At 47.3% G+C, this 12,344-nt stretch overlaps 1 protein-coding gene across 5 annotated transcripts in view; it reads left to right on the top strand.

The window, feature by feature from the left end:
• Positions 1-7,184: 7,184 nt before the first annotated feature.
• TMCC1 (transmembrane and coiled-coil domain family 1) overlaps positions 7,185-12,344 on the top strand; it is a 198,283-nt gene continuing 193,123 nt past the window's right edge. For 2 of the 5 annotated variants that reach the window (XM_045024691.1, XM_045024683.1), the window contains exon 1: positions 7,185-7,304. The gene's annotated coding sequence lies outside the window, so the exon portion shown is untranslated. The remainder of the gene's footprint in view (positions 7,305-12,344) is intronic. The other 3 variants (XM_045024692.1, XM_045024685.1, XM_045024684.1) reach the window with 3 other exon arrangements.

The raw sequence follows: 12,344 nt of genomic DNA, 5'->3' as shown, positions 1-12,344 counted from the left end.
CATTAGTTCTGTTTTGATGCAGTTCTTGGGGCAGGTCTATATTTAAAACCCTGCAGCGGCACTTCCATGAAGACACTACTACACTGATGGGAAAGCTTCTCCCATTGGCATAGTTAATCCACCTCCCCAGGAGATGGTAGCTATGTCAGCAGGAGAAGCCCTCTTGTTAACACAGCGCTGTCTATACTGGAGGTCTGGTTGGCATAACTGCATCGCTCAGGGCTGTGTGGATTTTTCACACCCCCGAGCAATGTAGTTATACCAGTGGTCCCCAATCTTTTTCGTCTGGCGGGCGCCAGATGAAGGACCATGATGGCGGTCGAGCATCCGCTGAAATGCCGCTGAAATGCCGCTGAATTTTGGCGGCGACGCCTCTGGATGACGCCGCTTGTCGGTGGCAAGCAGCATCATCCAAAGGTGTCGCCACCAAAATTCAGCGGCATTTCAGCGGATGCTCAACCTCCAGCCAGGACACGGGCGCAGTTAGATGCCCCCTTGGGCGCCATGGCACCCAAGGGCACCGCATTGGGGACCCCTGAGTTATACCAATGTAAGTTTGTAGTGTAGACCTGGCCTTGGTATTTCTGTCAATGAGTCATAATATAGATGAGTTAAAGAGGGAGGAACTCAGGGTCACCGTCTTGATTTCAAACCCCTCTACTTCCAAAGTTTGGTAGAGTTCAGATCCCCAGGTTTGTGCAATGGATTTCATCTCAGTCACCATTTCTGGCAATACAGCTGATGCATGTTGGAGCCTTCAAACCATAGCCCAGCAGCCATCCAGTGCTAGTTTTTATAGTGACTAAAGAACTAAGGTTTGATTTGAATGCAATTTATCAACACAGTACATTAACAGTAGCTCTTGGTTAGGTTACTGATGAGAGATTTCAAGTCCCAGTCTACCATCTACTACTCAGGCTCTTCTCAGCAACTTCAGATGTAAAGAAGCACATATAAAAGTCTAGTTAAAAGAAGGATAGTGAACAGCAGCAAAGTCTCCAGAGGAAAAAAGGAGTGAGGATGGATCCCAACAAGTACAGGGACACTCATCTTACTGAAGGGCCTGGTTAACAAAATTACCCCCGTTACCGACTTGCCTTTATCAGGGAGGGTGGCCTGATAGAGGTTAAGCAGAATTGTGCTCATTACATTTGTGGATTGCAGGTTAGTGTAATGATTCAGCAGCAAAAAGAATAGTTTGTCAGTGAGGTGTTTTCTTCTAGGAAGCCAAGTAAGTAGCAGAAAAGGAAACTTCCCAGCTTTGGGCTCAAGCCAGACCCATCACTGGTTGTGCAGACCAGACCTTCCAAAGGCATTCTCCCACCTGTTTCCCAAGCAGATCCCCTTACAGGGCTTAATTCAATATTGCCTGACACCTTGGACAGTTATTTACACCAATGCAGAGTGCTACCAAATCAGAATAATCTCTTACATTAATTTTGCCCTGGTATAAATGATTACACAAAGTGCAGGGCAATGGGGAATCAATGCTCCAGCCCACTCTCCTATGCACCTATCTAAGGAGAGGGGGGAATCTGGTTTTACGTTAACCACTCGATTACCGGAGGCCAGTTGGTGCCCTTGAACTCTTTTACATGGATACTTTTGGATGGTTTCCTAAAAAGGAGGATTGTTTAATGATGTAGCTCCTTATACACATTTATACACATGCAGGTCTAAAAATCTGAACTGTGCGTGCATGTGCGTATGTTCATACACATGAATGGGTGATGTTTCAAAGGTGTTTCCATTGACTTCAGTAGCTCTGAAAATCAGGCCAATAAATTCATATATATATATATATATTATGGGTGTAGTTATAAGAAGCTCTATAAAATAGAACATATATGAAATGTCATCCATATATTACTCAAAAATGATTACTAAGTACTGAAGCTAAACATTTAAAATCAATCATACGTATTTATAAATGTACTATTTCTTCACAGATGCTGTTTTTGACCTCTTTTAAAACATTAGTAACTATGCCAAAACATGCAATATGTGATCCCTTTATATAGGGTATAGTCATGTTGTAATTACTTGCTTGGAAGCCTGGTTTGTCATTTTTGCATAATAATTAAAACCACAGATGAACTGGGAGCTTTTGCATTTTGAACAGGGTTGTTAGTGATGTTGTTATTCTTATATAAAAAGCCAAACTAATGCTTACCTGGGGTCTGACATCAATAAGCTATTGAATGGTTCATTTCTTATGAAATGATAAATATAACCAGAACAAAAAATCATATCTGCGTCTCACCACTTATGTTGTTTGTTTACTTTGTGTATTCCTCTAGTTTTAGGCAATGAAACTGGACCCAACAGTTTCACTCTCTGGTTCTTATGCACAGACACAGGATCCTAGTGTTTAGGATTTCATTGCCAAAGAGAGATGTTTATAGCCCCATAAATAGTTTACACGGATGTTTTAAAACATGATTAAAACATTCTTGTTTCTAAATTTGTAAAAACAATAAAGGAAAACAACAAAATAAAACAAAAACACCTACCTTTTGTCCGTAAGTTACTTGACATTAGCTCTAGATCAGTGGCTCTCAACCTTTCCAGACTACTGTACCCCTTTAAGGAGTCTAATTTGTCTTGCATACGCCCAAGTTTCACCTCACTTAAAAACTACTTGCTTACAAAATCAAACATAAAAATATAAAATTGTCACAGTACACTATTGCTTACTTTCTCATTTTTACCATATAAATATAAATACTGTACTTACATTTCAGTGTATAGTATATCGAACAGTATAAACAAGCCATTATGTGAAATTTTAGTTTGTGCTGACTTCACTAGTGCTTTTTAGGTAACTTGTTGTAAAACTAGGCAAATAGCTAGATGAGTTGATGTACCTCCTGGAAGACCTCTGCGTACCCCCATGGGTACACGTACCCTGGTTGAGAACCACTTCTCTAGATCCTTCAAATCCTCATGCAGTACACAGCAGGGAACCTTAGAGGACTAATCATTTATGAAGAAGCATAAGATGTCTTTTGACTACTGAAACTGGCCACTCCATTTAATGGAGCATTAATGGGGTGCTATTAAAGGGTGAAACACCCACCATATAATTCTGCTTCCACAGCTCAGCAGTGCCATTGTCAATGGTGGTTATTAGCTTTAGCATGAAAGGATCCTCAGATTTTTTTTCTTTACTGCCTTTAGGTTCTTTTAGCATGTCAGGATCCATGTTCTTGCTGGTCCTCCTGTGACTATAAATTCAGCTGGCAGTGCTTAAATTCAAAATGCAGCTCATGCCACTCTCCACACCCTAACATAGCATAATCAGAGTTCTCTTTTTGCCTCCAGCTATACTGGCCTGCTGTGATTTGGTGTGGGGAGGGAGGAGGGACAGAGGAAGACGAGTAGAGGGAGGAATATTGGCCAGCGTAGATTAATACATGTGATTTCAGAGGAAATATGAATCTTAATGTCAAAAGAGATGGGTATTATTTTTAATGAGTCATTGTATAAATTTCAGACTTTTCCACCATTACTACATTAATTGCATCAGACAAACACAGATCAAGGCCACTTTTTTCATCAAATCAGCTTCCACACAAAGGGCTACAACTTCTAAAAATACACTGGCACAGTCACATTGGATAATGTCACAGATCAGCTGAATGTAATCTCTGTTGGGTTCTGATCTGTGGCATTGTCTTGAAACAAATCCACCATGTTGCTTCCGTCTTTTCTAAAAGGTACATTGTTTGATCTGTGTATCCTTCTAATCAGTACACCCTGCTGGTGGGGTCTATTGTACAGCATTAGTAATGCTGTTCCCACCGCAGAAGGATCTCACATCACAAGAAGGGGAGTAGAAGCAAAGTACCAGAGCTAAAACACCTAGGGCAAGCTACCATAGGCCAAATTCATTCACTAGGCCTGATTCTCTATTCCAGCTGAGGTGCACTCAACACAAAAATAAAGAAGCAGGGATAAGGCAAAGCAAGCACTAAGGTGTAGTCCTCTGGGCCAGGCTGTGTGGGGCCTGCGTGGCTCCTGATGGAAATCAGACTACATAATTTATTTGCCCAGGCTCCCCATTTCCTCCTACGGACCTTAGGGTTGCTGGCTGCTCTGGTGGCATCCCATCCCCAGCTCCCAGCATCGCCACCACTAACCATCCAGCTAGAGTGACCAGATGTCCCGATTTTAAAGGGACAGTCCTGATTTTTGGGGTCTTCTTCTTATATTGGCTCCTATTACCCCCCACCCCTGTCCTGATTTTTCACATTTGCTGTCTGGTCACCCTACATCCAGCCCTACTGCACACCCTTAGCACACCCATCAGCTTCAGACCTGTGATTAATAGCAGCCATTAACACCTTCCAGCATAACCATATGATCTAGGAAGCAGTAATGCAAGTGACTGGGCTACATACAGGGATTTTGTGGGTCTTCTGCTTTCCAGCTTGATTAGTGCTTACATTGAGCAGTTACGGCCTTTCAGAAACCCACAAAATAGATGGGTTATGCACTACACCTTTGAGCACACTGTCCATTTACTGGAGAGCACAGTACTTGAAGTTACTTTCTCCTGTATCTGCTGCCTCTTATTCTTCCTTCTCTTCCAAATATAACACCCGTCTCATCTAAAAGGAGGCTGTCCAGAGAGCAGATGGTTCACTGTATTTCAGGGACTGCCCTCAGCTGCCTAAATCAAGATCTTCAGCCTAGCTGGACGAGGGCAGCAGAGACAAGAGACAGCTATTGAACTGTTTCAATGTGTGTAGCACACAGCACTATATGTCCATTCTTGTAGTCAGGGATGGCTAGAGGTCTTCCAGGACTCCATGTAAACTGCCATATATAGCCTCCTCCCCCAGCAAAAGCATAAAAACCATGCTGGTAGGCACTTCGGGTTAACGTTGAAGATCTCATCCCCACCCCGCCCAAAAATAGTGCAGACTAATCCCTGTCACTTCTGGGTTATCTTGAATAAAGATTGAAACCATATGTGCCTGTGTGTGTTCCCTGTTCCTGTCTGTGTCACCCCTCCAGAAAAGCTTCAACTGATTTAAACCTTACTTCTGCTAAGGTGCCTGGGAGTATTGGGGCCATTTGCAGCTGCAGGAGTTGATGATGCTCTGGGTAGGGTTGACAAATGTCCAGTTTTCAACCAGAACACCTGGTTGAAAGGGGATCCTGGTGGCTCCAGTCAGCACCGCTGATGAGGCCATTAGAAGTCCAGTTGGCGCGGGGCTGGCAGGCTCCCTACCTGGCTCTGTGCAGCTCCCTGGAAACGGCCGGCAAGTTCCTGCAGTCTCTTCGGTGGATGGACGGCAAGGGGGGCTCCGGACGCTGCCCGCAACACCAGCTCTGCAGCTCCCATTGGGAGGTGGCGCCTGTGGGTGGAGGCAGCGCGCAGAGCCACCTGGCTTCCCCTGCACCTAGGAGCCGAGGGACATGTTGCCGCTTCCAGGGAGCCTACTGAGGTAAGCGCCACCCGGAGCCTGCACCCCTCACCATCTCCCGCCCCAGCCTGGAGCCACCTCCTGTATCCCAAACCCCTCATAGAATAGTAGAAGATTAGGGTTGGAAGATACCTCAGGAGCTCATCTAGTCCAACCCCCTGCTCAAAGCAGGACCAACACCAACTATATCATCCCAGCCAGGGCTTTGTAAAGCCGGGCCTTAAAAACCTCTAAGGATGGAGATTCCACCATCTCCCTAGGTAACCCATTCCAGTGTTTCACCACCCTCCTAGTGAAAGTTTTTCCTAATATCCAACTTAGACCTCCCCCACTGCAACTTGAGACCATTGCTTCTTATTCTGTCATCTGCCACCACTGAGAACAGCCTAGCTCCATCCTCTTTGGAATCCCCCTTCAGGTAGTTGAAGACTGCTATCAAATCCCCCACTCACTCTTCTGCAGACGTCTCTTCTCTCAGTCTCTCCCCCAGCTCCCTAATAATTTTTGTTGCCCTCTGCTGGACTCTTTCCAATTTGTCCACATCCTTTCTGTAGTGGGGGACCCAAAACTGGACACAATACTCCAGATGTGGACTCACCAGTGCCGAATAGAGGGGGATAATCACTTCCCTCAATCTACTGGCAAGGCTCCTACTAATGCAGCCCAATATGCTGTTAGCCTTCTTGGCAACAAGGGCACACTGTTGACTCATAACCAGCTTCTCGTCCACTGTAACCCCTGGGTCCTTTTCTGCAGAACTGCTGCTTAGCCAGTCGATCCCCAGCCTGTAGCAGTACATGGGATTCTTCCATCCTAAGTGCAGGACTTTGCACTTGTCCTTGTTGAACCTCATCAGATTTCTTTTGGCCCAATCCTCCAATTTGTCTCGGTCACTCCAGACCTTATCCCTACCGTACAGTTTATCTACCTCTCCTTCCAGTTTAGGGTCATCTGCAAACTTGCTGAGGGTACAATCCATCCCATCATCCAGATCATTAATAAAGATGTTGAACAAAATCGGCCGCAGGACCAACCCCTGGGACACTCTGCTTGATACCGGCTGCCAACTAGACATCGAACCATTGAGCACTACCTGCTGAGCCCAATGATCTAGCCAGCTTTCTATCCACCTTATCATCCATTCATCCAATCCATACATTTTTAATTTGCTGGCAGGAATACTGTGGCCCCCACAGTATCATCCCTGGCCCCACCACAGAGCCCGCACCCCCAGCCGGAGCCCTCACCCCCTCCCACAACATAACTTCCTGCCCGAGCGCGGTGAAAATGAGGGTGGGGGAGAGCGAGTGACAGAGGTTGGGGGGCATGCAGTGAGCAGGGGGCATGGCCTCGGAGAAGGGGCGGGGAAAGGGTGTTCGGTTCTGTGCAATTAGACAGTGGGCAACCTGAGCTCTGGGCTTCTCCTGGTTGTAGGTTTTAGTCCTTGGCTTGTGTGTGCAATGGCAAAGGATGCCGCAAAACCTCTGACACTTGATAAATGTTGGCGGGATGAAACCAATACCCCTCCTCAGTCAGTCAGGTGGGGCCAAATCAGCACCTGGTAACTCCCCTGAACCCACATCTCTGTTTCAGCTAAAGGGGGGGGGCGAGGTGTCTCCAAACGCGGTTCCCACGAGGGGCGGGGCTCGCGCTCATTTGGGGACAGGGCCCCGCCCACTACAGAGGGCGTGTCCTGATCTGGCCCAGCCCCCTGACGTCACTGTGCGTGACCTACCTCGTTGCCTGCGTGGTGACGTAGCGCGTTGCCGTGGGGCGGGACGGTTGGTGGTGGTAGCGCCGGGAGGCGGGGATGGGGCAGCCGCCGCCAGAGCAGCCGGGGACCGGGTGCCGCTTCCCGCCCCTGAGCCGGTAAGTGGACCCGTCCCGCCTCCAGCTGCAGGGGCTTCGGCTTCACTTGCGCCCCCGGGGCCGAGCTCCCCCCCCGTCCCCCCTTCCACCCCCCCGGGGCCCCTCTCCGTCCCCCCGGGGCTCCCCTCCGGGCCCGAGCTCCCCCGGGGCCCCCTGCTCCCCCGGGGCCCCTCTCCGTCCCCCCCGCTCCTCTCCCGTCCCTTCCACCCCTCCGGGGCCGAGCTCCCCTCCCGTCCCCCCTTCTCCCCCGGGGCTCCTCTCTGTCCCCCCCGGGCCCGAGCTCCCCTCCCGTCCCCCCCTGCTCCCCCGGGGCTCCCCTCCCGTCCCCCCCGGGGCCGAGCTCCCCCGGGGCCCCTCTCCGTTCCCCCCGCTCCCCTCCCGTCCCCCCCGGGCCCGAGCTCCCCCGGGGCCCCTCTCCGTCCCCCCCGCTCCCCTCCCGTCCCTTCCAGCCCCCCGGGGCCGAGCTCCCCTCCCGTCCCCCCCTGCTCCCCCGGGGCCCTTCCACCCCCCGGGGCTCCCCTCCCGTCCCCCCCTGCTCCTCCGGGCCCGAGCTCCCCTCCTGTCCTCCCCGCTCCACCGGGGCTCCTCTCCGTGCCCCCCGCTCCACCGGGGCCCTTCCATCCCTCCGGGCCCGAGCTCCCCTCCTGTCCCCCCCTGCTCCCCCGGGGCCCTTCCACCCCTCCGGGGCTCCTCTCCGCCCACTTCTTTCTCTTTTCGGGGTGTGTGTGGGTCCTTTCCAGGAGGTCTCTAATCCCCTTTCCAGCTGGTTGTGTTCCTAGCCTCCACCCTTGCTTGGCCCTAAGGGTCTCTGGTCTCATTGCCCCAAAATTGTCTGCTCTGGATTGGGGTTGGGGGCAGGGAGTGGGGAAGGAACAAGCCTCCCATCCAGTTGGAGGAGGGGGAGGATGTCTGGGGGGAAAAGTAGTGAGTCAAAGGGAGGAAACAACCTCTCAGTTTTGGGGGGGGGGCGTTGTGCCCCATCAGCATTATTAATCAGTTCCTGGAATAGTTTAAAATCGCTGCCTTTTCTCCCTTAAATCTGTTGTTCACTCTGGCTCTTCTAATCCTAGCCCACTGTGTTTCCTGCCACTGGAAACAGCTTCTCTGCTTTTGCTTTCCAGAGTGGAATAAGCATAGCAAGAATAGAAGGTTTTAAATGAGCAGAGGGAAAAATGGGACTATGCAAGGTTGTTTTGTTGTTAAAACATCATCTGAGACTGTTTGTATCATCAAATTTCAGCATAAACATGCTGGGCAGCGACTTTCTTGTTTGAGTCATCTCCTTTTTTGGGAGGGGCTGTTTAAAAAAAATCTGTGCTTGACACCTTTATGTTTTGGAGCTGTCTTGATTTAGCAATGAACGGAGTGAATAAAGCTGGGGGAGTAGCAGGAGAACTGTGAGTCAGATGCTAGTGTAGGTGCATCTAAGGAAAAGCAAGGGCTCCTTATACTTTGCAGTGCATTATGGATGTGATTCAGAGAGTGGAAGTAACTGATGGAGGCAGAGTTTGTGAGCTCCAGCGTCTCTAGCTAATAGTTGAAAAGTAATGACTTGTGTGTGTTGAACTGGGCTTTGCTATGCCTTTGTGAAAGATGCTGTTTAAACACAGGAAATTTGAATACTTTGTAGGCGTTCAGTGCCAATGGTGCTGCTGTGGTATCATCAGATACTGTAGCAGCGACACTTCTGCAATTGCCCAGGTAACATGTTTTAGTTATTTGGCTTTTTTCCAGCTTCATGACCATTTCTGATTTCACTGGTTTTAGTAAGGGCTAGTCTACAGTGGATAGCGCTTTAATGTGGTTTGTGTAGTCATGGCAGTCTCCCAGGGCTCTTTTTAAAAAAAAAAACAAACACCTCCACGACTGTGCTCCCAGCGCTGGTGCACTGTCTACACTGGCACTTTACAGAGCTGAAACTTGCTGGGCTCGAGGGTGTTTTTTCACACCTTTGAGTGAGAAAGTTGCAGTGCTGTAAAGTGACAGTGCAGACAACCCCTAATTAAATGCTACATGCCAGGATGTCCATTCCCCCTCCCCCCAATTATAAGAAGTTGTATAAGAAGTTGTGTACTAAATGAAGTCTCACTTAATATATTGGCAGTCATCAAGGAATTTAAAAAATGGGCTGTAATTGTTTTAAAAATCATTTTCAGGGAAGGGACCAAGCATGAAAGGCAGTTGTTTCAGAACACTGAGTGTATAAAGATGTTAGGGTTAGAATAGGCTGTGGACAGCTTTAACTGTTGTATGTAGCTGCAATAACTCATGTAACACCATAAACACATGATGTATCAAGTGTTTTCTGACAGATATGAAGACAAGGTTCCTGCTTTAGAGAGTTTACGGTTCCATAGTCAAAAACAAAACATGGGAGTAACAGCTCATATGTAGTAGATTGAGGTATCATTGGCACTGACATGTAGCAAAGGGAGGATTTGAACTTGGGGAGATTTGGAGTAGGAGGAGGCTGCATGGTGGACAGGAAGTAGAAGGCTGTTGCACATATAGGGTGACCGCATGAGTGAAGATGTGAAAACCAGAGTGGAAGCAAATGAAGGGGGAAGCAGAGAAGGTTAGGAGAAATGCAGGAGAGGAGAGTAACACTCTACCAGGAACTGAAATATCTGCTTGTTTTGGTAAGTGTGCTGTACATACAGAAGGTTAAACCAGCCATTTCAACAGAACGTAAGTTTTAAAAACATTTGTAGCTCTTTCAGTTTCTATAACACTCTGAAAGGGAACGACTGTAATAAGGTCTTCCTGAGTCTGCGAACAGATGGTAGTGACCTAATGCTGCCATTGCTGCTTATAGCTCTTTCGGAGCATGTCTACACTTACCTCCGGAGCAGTCAATCCAGCGGGGGATCTATTTATCGCGTCTGATTGTGATAAATTGACCGGAGCAGCTCTCCTGTCGACTCTGGTACTCCACTGGAGCGAGAGGCATAGGTGGAGTTGATGGGGGAGTGGCAGCAGTCAACCTACCGCAGTGAAGACACTGCAGTAGGTAGCTCTAAGTACGTCAACTTCAGCTACGCTATTTTCGTAGCTGAAGTTGCGTAACTTAAACCGAATTATCCCCCCCCATGTAGAACAGGTCTCAAGCTGCTTTAGAGTGCATTAACAAGGTTTAAGGTGGCATCACAGTTGAGGAGACAGGGAAATTGATACTCATCTCTATCTTACTTTGAGGCAGCTTTGAATAGCAGTAAAGCTACTCATGTGGGAGGGGGACATAAAAGGAGGTTAACATAGGTTAGGTAGTAGAGACCGTCCCATCGCACAAAGCTGCGGTAGGGGCAAAGAAGTGTCCACTTCTCCTTTGGAAAGGTTACGAGGGTGATGAAGGAGCAAATCAGCAGAAACCTTCTACCTTTGCTGTAGCTACCCAACTGATGCTGAATGATCCTCCTTTTTATTAGTCTAAGGATGGAGTAGGGGCTTCCAGTTTATATGGACACCTACTGACCAGTGGTTGATATGACCTGGTAGGAATCCCAGTGCCTCTTTTTTGCTGTGGCATAGCCAAATGTAAATGTTTGTTCTCTTGCTGGGGTGTTTCTGTTGCTCCCCCGGGGTAGTAGGGTTAGTCCCCTAATGGACATCTTTTTATCTATCATATAGTTTTGTTTCTGAGCACCTCCTAATTTAATTACTGTAGTTCACTGAGCCAATATAATCTGGAAGTGACAAATACATGGGACCCTTTTTGTCACTGATGCTACCTGACTGACTAGGCTTGGTGATGAGTCAAACAGGACTCCAAGGCTTCACACTACTTTAATAATAAGTAAAAGAGTGTAAAGTTTCCTGTTGCAGTGATGGCTGTGTACATTCTTCAGGCTATATGTTGTATGTTAATTGTAACTTTTTTCAGCTGGAAAAATAGACTATATATATATATATATGACACTTAAACGCTAACTAGTTTTTAGCAAGTATGCTAAAGTCATACATATTTCAATGCTTCATGTTTCAGATCTACAATAGGCATGAGTGAATCTCAACGAAGTGTAGTACTTAATTGTTGGATCCTAAGTTACAACTTATGTAGGCTGTAGTAGTGCCGAAAATGTGCTGGAAGTTTTCGAAACAGTGGAAAACAAATTCTGAGAGAATTGTTGCACACTATGCAATGCTTACAAATGGGTTAACTGTACTGCTTTGTCTGTCTGTTTCTGAAATTTACATTGTGACTGAGCTTCCTGTTGAAGTGTTCACACTTTAAGTAGTTGAACTTGGTGTTAGTATTTTGCTGTGATCACTTACAGAGATAGTGGTTGTTAGGTAAGTCTCTGATGAAAATTGAGTTGAAAAGTAAAACTGATCAGCATCCAAAGTTAAAATTCACTACTTAGATTTCTACACTACCTAGAGGTTTCTTCTGATTTCCTAAGGATCTTTTCCTTCTTCCCACTATTTTCTCTGTCTTGAATATACCCCCTCATTTATGGTCCCATATCTTAGGGGAATTCTGCATGACTGTGCACATGCAGAATTCATGTCCCCGGCAGATTTCTTTGCTTCCATGTAGAAAAATGACTTTCTAACAGGGAAGCCACGAGCAGTCATGCACCCTTCCCCAGCAGTGCGGGCGCATCATTTCAGGTGCCCAGAGCAGCCAGTGGAGAGGTAGATCACTGTGGGGTGGGGAGCCTCTGGCCAGCAGCTCTTACCCTGCGCCAGGCTTTGCTGCTAATCCCAGCTGGGCTGGGGGGGGGGCGGGGAGGATGGGACTTCCATTTCCCCTGCAAGGAGCAGCTGGACTGGGACCAGATTAGCTTCCCCCCAAAAAATCTCCCTATGGAGTCTATGGTCTAAATGCTTTGTTTAGTATTAAGAAAAATAATCAACAGTTTAAAAAAAACTGGACATTGTCTCTGTACAACAAATCTATTCAACAAAAAATTAAAAAATTTTAATCCTCAGACTTAATCCTCTGGTCAGGTAGGTTAAAATGATAGGTCAGCAACTTCTACAAAAAGCATACAGCCAAAGTCTTTCCTGCTTTAGAAAGAAATTTATGATATCACCAAG

This window comes from Mauremys mutica, chromosome 7 (genome assembly GCF_020497125.1).
Source record: "Mauremys mutica isolate MM-2020 ecotype Southern chromosome 7, ASM2049712v1, whole genome shotgun sequence".
In the NCBI taxonomy this organism is placed as follows: Eukaryota; Metazoa; Chordata; order Testudines; family Geoemydidae; genus Mauremys; species Mauremys mutica.
This window is presented reverse-complemented; position numbering and strand designations above follow the sequence as displayed.